This window comes from Diceros bicornis (genome assembly GCF_020826845.1).
Source record: "Diceros bicornis minor isolate mBicDic1 chromosome 28 unlocalized genomic scaffold, mDicBic1.mat.cur SUPER_28_unloc_2, whole genome shotgun sequence".
NCBI lineage: Eukaryota > Metazoa > Chordata > Mammalia > Perissodactyla > Rhinocerotidae > Diceros > Diceros bicornis.
The window spans coordinates 316,018-322,877 of NW_026690892.1; the positions used below are offsets into that span (position 1 = coordinate 316,018).

Genomic DNA, 6,860 nt, shown 5'->3' on the forward strand with positions numbered 1-6,860 from the left:
AGAGGGGTGGTCACAAAAGTGGTCATTAGGGGCAAATGCTCAGGGGAGGGTCTCACTTGAGGGAGACCAGTCAGCAACTTGAGTAGAAGGGACCCAGGCTGCTCTTCTTGAACAATGATCCAGCTGGGGAGGAAGGAGGAGGAGGAGGAGCAGGAGGGACAGGGGTTGGAGGAGGGGCTGGGTGGGATTTAACCCACCAGGAGCTGCTGGGACCAGGGTCTCACCAGGCTTTGCAGGACCCTCTCAGTGAAGTTGAACGTGGCCTAGCCGTTGCTCATGTCTGATGAATACCAGAGGGTGGAGATGGTGACGTTGACTGTGAGGGTCTTCAGGTTGTGCCCCAAAGCTGCAAGACGAGAGGGAGAGTGATGGCCATCTCTAAAAGCTGGCCTGAGACCAGACCAGAGTCCTGCACTCATTGTAATCTGTCGTCTTCTGTCCCAGTGGCACCATCACCCACCCGTGTGGTCACCCAAGTCAGAACCAGCATATCTGCTCAGCTCCTCCTCCCTCCCAGTAACACCCATTCACCTTGCACACTGGTCCTCACATACACTCCCTCTCTCCATTCCTGTCCTAGCTCAGGTCTTAACTTCCTTCACCCGGACTAACACCCCAGCAGGCTCACTGGATGCTCTGTCTAAAGGATGTTCTACATGGACTACTAGAAGAATCTTTCTGAAATGAATACTTCACTAGGGCCACCACTGCTCTAGTACCACCCATGGCTCCCTATGGCCTTCAGTGTTTAGTTCAGCCCTCTTGACCTGGCACTCAAGGCTCTACTCAATCTGGCTCCTGCTGACCTTTCAGTCTCATTTTATCCATCTACTGCGGGTTAAACATTATGTTTCATGCAACCCAAATTCGTTTTAATTCTCCCCATACGGCATGTTGTTTTGGGCCGGAGCCTTTGCTCATGGAATCCTCTGTGCCAGGAAAACCCTTCATCCTCTATTTGCCAGGGTCCCTCCTACATATTCTTAAAGACTTCATTCTGGTGAAACTTTCTCTAGCAAGCTCCTCCCCTCCAAATTATGCCAGGTACCTCTCCCCGAAATATTCCACATTGTATTATAATGGTGTGTTAATTTCACAAGACTAGGGGCTCTCTGAGGGCTGGCCTTAGACTGAATCGTTGGTATAATCTTTGTGATCAGCATGATTGCCCTAAAACCAGAATTTCACACCCTGGTTTCCCAGCTCCTGGATCACACCTGGCTCATAGGGAGTGGGGCCAGAGAGCTTCTCTTGGGAAGGAAAAGGGGCCCCCAGATACCTGTGGTGGCTTCTGGTGGCACAGGTGATGATCAAGTATGCAGGGACGTGGTGGCCAGCTCGGGAGCTGTGGAGAGGGCTGTCATCAGGGAGGGACAGAGTGGGAGGAGCCCCGAGGCTCACACGGGCTCCAGCACTGGCTGTCTCAGGACCACCATTCACAGGTGAAGCATAAATGAGAGTGAGGGGACGGGTGACTGTGTGAGTAGAGGGATGAGCAAGCCTGTGGATGAGAGAAGCCCGAGAGAGAGATAGGTGAACAAGAGTGACTGAACTCGGAGGAGAGACAGATAGGCAGAAAAATGGGCAGATGGATGGGATACCTGGAAAAGGAGGACCAAGGGCGGCGCTTTAGCAGAATTAAAGTGAAAACCACTTGGGGTCAGAATGTGGTGGAGAACATGTCTGTGTCTAAGGCTTTCTCACACTGGGCTGGGACTCTCCACCAGAACCCGGGAGGGAGAGAAGGGATGAATTAGGGCCCTTCCAGGTCCTTCCCTCACCAAGGACAGCAGGTGAAGGAGAACAAGTGCTCCCAAACTCCAAATGCAGATGGGACCCAGGAGATCAGGGCCAGGAATACTCACTGTTGGTAGTCGGGGCCACGGCTCCATAGGTGTAACCTGTGGAGAGAAGGCGAGAGGAGCTGAGCAAGAGTTGGGGTGAACATAAAGAATTAAGGGAGAGGAAGGATGTAGGGACCTTTGTGGGAAAAGCAGAGAGGAAAGCAGCGGGGACGAGTGGAGGGGTGTTCAGGGGGAAGGCAATGAGATGGAAGGTGGCTAGACCCAGTGATCACACAGTGATGAGAAGACTGAACCCAGACCAGGAGGATAGAGAGATGGATCATAGCTCACTTTAGAGCAACGGAGGGAACACAGAACTCCGACTGGGAGAGACAGTGTGGCTGTAGCACAGCCCCTCACCACTGACGTAGAGGCTGTCCCCGTCCAGGGTAAAGGAGCCCAGGTGGGTGACGCGCTGAGTCTCATGGCTCAGCTCCCAGTAGAGTCACTCTCTGTCCAGCCCGGGACATGCTGGGGTCAGAGTGGACGGTGCACATGATGTCAACCCCAGTGGCTGCCCCACCCTTCTCAAGCCTGGGGGAGGAAGATCATGGGGATGTGGAATACTGAGCAGGGTCGTTCTGGGTGTGGAAAGGGAGAGAGGGGAAGGGAGGAGGGTAATGGAGATGCTGAAGGGGCTGCTCTGATGCCTGGAGGGGCTCTCCTAGGTGTCTCCCGTGTGAGACAACCCCCGCACAAGTAAGGCCTGACTTCTTTTAGGATGTGGAGGAGGGGCCTATGAGTTGCAAAGAGGGGTGAACACACAGACCTGGGTGAGGGGGCGCCTGCAGGTCTGCACGGACAACAGCGAGAACAGTCAGTGCCCTGTGCCATCTGACACATGCAGGCAAGAAAGTACCGTTATGTTCTCTCGGTTCTACACTCCAAGGTCTTTTCTTTCTACTTCTTTCCTACTCCACAGCCATCACCCAGGCCTAGGGAACAATCATCTTATTCCTAATCTTATTGCCAGCACCTCCCATCTTGCCTATTAAGTCTTCATTCTTAACCATGAAGTCCATTTTAACCCACATGCTTAGACCAAACGATAATCACATCATCCTTCTACTCGCATCTCTCCAGAGGGTTCCCACTGGTCTTAGAACAGAGTCCCAGTCACCCTTGATCTGGTCCTGCCTGTCCCCCCTCGCCGGTGTGGCTCACACCCCTACCCCTGTGTTGACTCGGCTCAGCCATCCTTCTTCTCAGTTCATGGACACACCAGGCTCTCTGCTTCAGGGGTGTCCTCATGCGGGTCCCTCTGCCTGAAACGTTTTCTTGAACACACTCCCACACCCTCACTCCAGTCTAACCCTCCAACCAGCTAAATCCAGTCCCAACTCCAGCTCTCAAGCTAAATATCAGCCCTTCTCAATAGGGCTTCTCTGCCCCCTCAGGTTGATTCCCCTTGTGCCAAACTTCCGCATCACTCTCATCATTAACTTTTCAAAATCCAAATTCCCAAATACAATATAAATTCCATGGAGGTGGGACAAGGTCTCTCTGGTTCTCCAGGTCCCCATGCATGTGGCCCAGGGCCTGGCTCATGAGATGAGGAACCATCCCGGTTTGTCTAGGACTGTCCTGGTTTGAACACTAAACGTCCTGTGTCTTGGAAAACCCCACTGTCCTGAATAAACGAGGATGGTTGGTCACCATTAATTATACACTCAGAGACTATCTATTGCATGACAAGCACACATTGCCCTCAAGAACATCACAGGAAAGCTAGAATGAAAAAGGCACACACACATACACACACAATTAGTAGAGGCCAACAACTAAATACAAAATTACTTAACAAGATTCTCTGCAACATGAATCACCAGACCGTTATTTCAGAAAAGTTTCAAGAAACAAAGTTAATTCCCTTTAGAAGGCAAGGTGGAGAGGACAGTCTTTTTGGAGACTAGCGCCCTTCCCTTCAATCTACAGTGTTGCTTAGTACTCCTCCAAATGATTTGAAATGTCATAAAGAAAAAAATGCTCAAAATGAATCTGGTTACTGGCAAATTCAATTTTAAATTTGTTATTAATACAAAGAAGTTCCAATCATCTTTTTCCCTGAATGCTCCTTTATTTCAAATTTATGTGGAGGATTTATAGGACTTTAGAAATCAAATTGAATGGGTCTAAGGAATGTTGCTGAGTATCCCTGCTAATATTTCATGGGATGTCTTCTAATACTACATACACACGCAAAACATTTCTGTAGTTATATATAAATCCTGACTTTTGAGTATTATGCAATGCAAGTAAATCTATATTTTCTACTATAATACACATTTTCAGTTATTTAGGTTTGTTTCATGTGTTTTTATTTGCATATAACTGTACTTACTGAAATATTTACCACACAGAACCACACACAGCTTACCATTTTTCCATCCATCAAACATCAATAATTTTTCTCAAGATACCTTCACTCTCAGTGACTCCATGTGGTGACAACCCGAGCCCAGGAAAGCCCACTAGCAGGTCTTCTGCACAGCGGAGGCTGCCGGAACCTGTTGGTACCAGGTCCACAGGGTACTCACCTGGTCACACAGAAATCCATGGATCAGCAAGGACAGGTGGACTCTGAGCCTGGTTTCACCTCAAACTTGAGCTCCACGGATGCTTTTCGTGTCTGAGGGGGGAAAAAAGTGCAAACAAGCTTTTGAGGCCTTTTATAGGGTGTTGGATGGAAAGGCCAACCCCATTCACTTTTCTTTTTTTGTATTTACTGATTTAACGGTAAGTGTTGGCTGTGGCTGGATTTTCCCGATTCCTATCCAGCCGCCTGCTGCTCCCCGAGATGGGAGAAAGCAGCTTCGTGCTGTGTGCACTTGAGTCACTCAACTCACTTGGCTGGACAGAGATTTTTTCGTGACTCTGGACCCTTTAAACAAGCTTGTCATTTAGGGACCCTGTAAGGGACTCGCTGACTTGTCAACAATTTCCACACTTCATTCAGGGCTCGGGAGATTTTCAGGCCCTGGAGCAGGTTTCCCAACCTCCACACCACTGACATTTGGGTCCAGATAATTCTCTGTTAGGCCGTCCTGGGCCGTGGAGGACGCTGAGCAGCATTCCTGCCTCTCCCTCTAGATGCCAGGAGCGCCCCCATTAGTAACAACCCAAACATTGCCTCCAGAAGCGGCTAAAGCCCCCTGGGGACAAAATCACACGGAGGACGGTGACGGGGACTCGGAGGAGGGGACGGTGGCGCCCGGAGCCAGGAGGAACAGCAGCCTCGGGGGCCCTAGCGAACAGCCCTGGGGAAACGGGGCTCCGGGAGGAGGGAGGGACGCCAGGCCCTGACAGGGCTGCCCGCCGCCCAGGCCCCTCCCTGGACCTCGACTGGAGCCGGGACCGCCCGCTGCTCACCGAGCCCCCCCGCTGAGGGCGAACATCCACGGGAATGCGGTCCGCGCCGAGAAGACAGAACACACCGCACAGAACGCCCGCTCCATCCATGCCGCCGCCCGCGCTTCCGGTTCCGGTCTCGGGTGGGCGTTCGGGGAGGACGAACGTTTGGGGGCTGCGGGTTGAGGCGGCGGGCGGGGCGAGGCCGTGCACCCCAGCCTCACGGGAGGTGTCTAGTTTCTAGAGTGAGTGAGAAGCTGGAAAGCGGGCTGGGTCAGCACCAGGGACAGGGACAAAATCTAGGGGCGGGGCTGTGTGCAGGAACCAGTTCTAGGGGCGGGCTGTGGGCGGGACAAGGCTGTGAGTGACAGCAGGCCGGGGAGGCAGTTTTATGGGCGGGAACAAGGGTGCAGGCAGGGCAATGAGCCGGTACCAGGCTGTGGGCGGAGGCAGGCCCAAACGTTGTGGGCGGAGACCAGTTCCAGGGGCGGGAAGAGGCGGGGGTGTGGCTGGAATAATTCAGGCAGACTTCACAGGGGGAGGAAATCAGCTCCAGGGGCGTGGCTGGAGGCGAGGCTTTCCGTGGACCCCTAGACTGTACAGGTAGCTGGATGTTGAACAGTTGTTCTTCATTCCTTTCCCCACCTTTACACAGCCTCATAGAATGATGTGCCCATATTCAGAATTCTAAATTTTTTTTGTGTTTCCTGTTCTTAATTTCGTTAAAAAATTGGATCATATATTCACATTTCTCTACAACTTGCTGTTCCAAGCCAGTAGATAAGGATATAATGCTATTTTAATTTTAAAAATCTGGGGGGAGGGAGGCCTACATTGTAGGTGCACGTATAGGAAAACTTCAAAGAGTGGTGCAAAGTCAATAAAATATTCTCACTCTACCACTGTCTCCCAGTACTTTTGCACAGAGATAAACATCCTTTCCTCCTCTATCCTTCCAGACATACTGTGTATATGTGGGACTGTGTATATGTTCAAGCCCAAAAGGGATGTCCCCAAGCAAAACCTGAAGCCCATGAATTGTCTCATGCATCAGAAGTTAATGAGAAGAGATTTAAATTTCTGGTGGAAGGAGATGAACCAGTGATGAATTCATAGGAAGACAACAAAGAAACAAGAGAATTTTACCATTTAAAAGGTCAAAGGAAAAAGTGAGAAAGAAAATGTATTCATACTATCTGACGTCACACATCTCTGGATAAGATTCATATGCTATAAAATAGTAAACACTTATGTCATAAAACAGTAGACATTGAATTTTGATTTATCCTAATTCATTAAATAGTTATATTGGGCAAGGGGAATTATGTTTTTAACATATGTAAGAACTCTTCGTGCTGATTTTTTCAGAGAAGAAAGAAACTATAAATAGTCTAAAGCTGAAAAATGAAAAAGCTGTATGAGTAGCTAATTTAGAAATATAGATTTTCAACCAGAAAATTAAAGAAGTTGTTTTTGGAACCAGAGTCAAGAGTGGGGAAGGTAGCTTTTCATTATAAGGCTTGGAGTATTATTTGAGAGATGTGCGTATACATACACACAGACGCACACACACGGGAGCCTGAATTTGTATTCCAAAGGGATCATCAAACTCTACAAAGAATTTGTAAAAAGGATTCACGTTACAAGAGTAGAACGTATTTTGAAAAC

At 49.7% G+C, this 6,860-nt stretch overlaps 1 long non-coding RNA gene across 2 annotated transcripts; it reads right to left on the reverse strand.

Moving 5' to 3' along the window:
* Positions 1–237: 237 nt before the first annotated feature.
* LOC131401967 (uncharacterized) lies at positions 238–4,485 on the reverse strand. 2 transcript variants are annotated; one of them, XR_009218155.1, is made up of 3 exons: positions 4,382–4,485; positions 1,866–1,901; positions 238–346 (listed from the first exon to the last, which is right to left on the reverse strand). It is a non-coding gene; the product is annotated as an uncharacterized LOC131401967 (long non-coding RNA). The 2 variants fall into 2 exon arrangements; XR_009218156.1 differs by lacking the exon at positions 238–346 and adding an exon at positions 1,377–1,501.
* Positions 4,486–6,860: the final 2,375 nt, after the last annotated feature.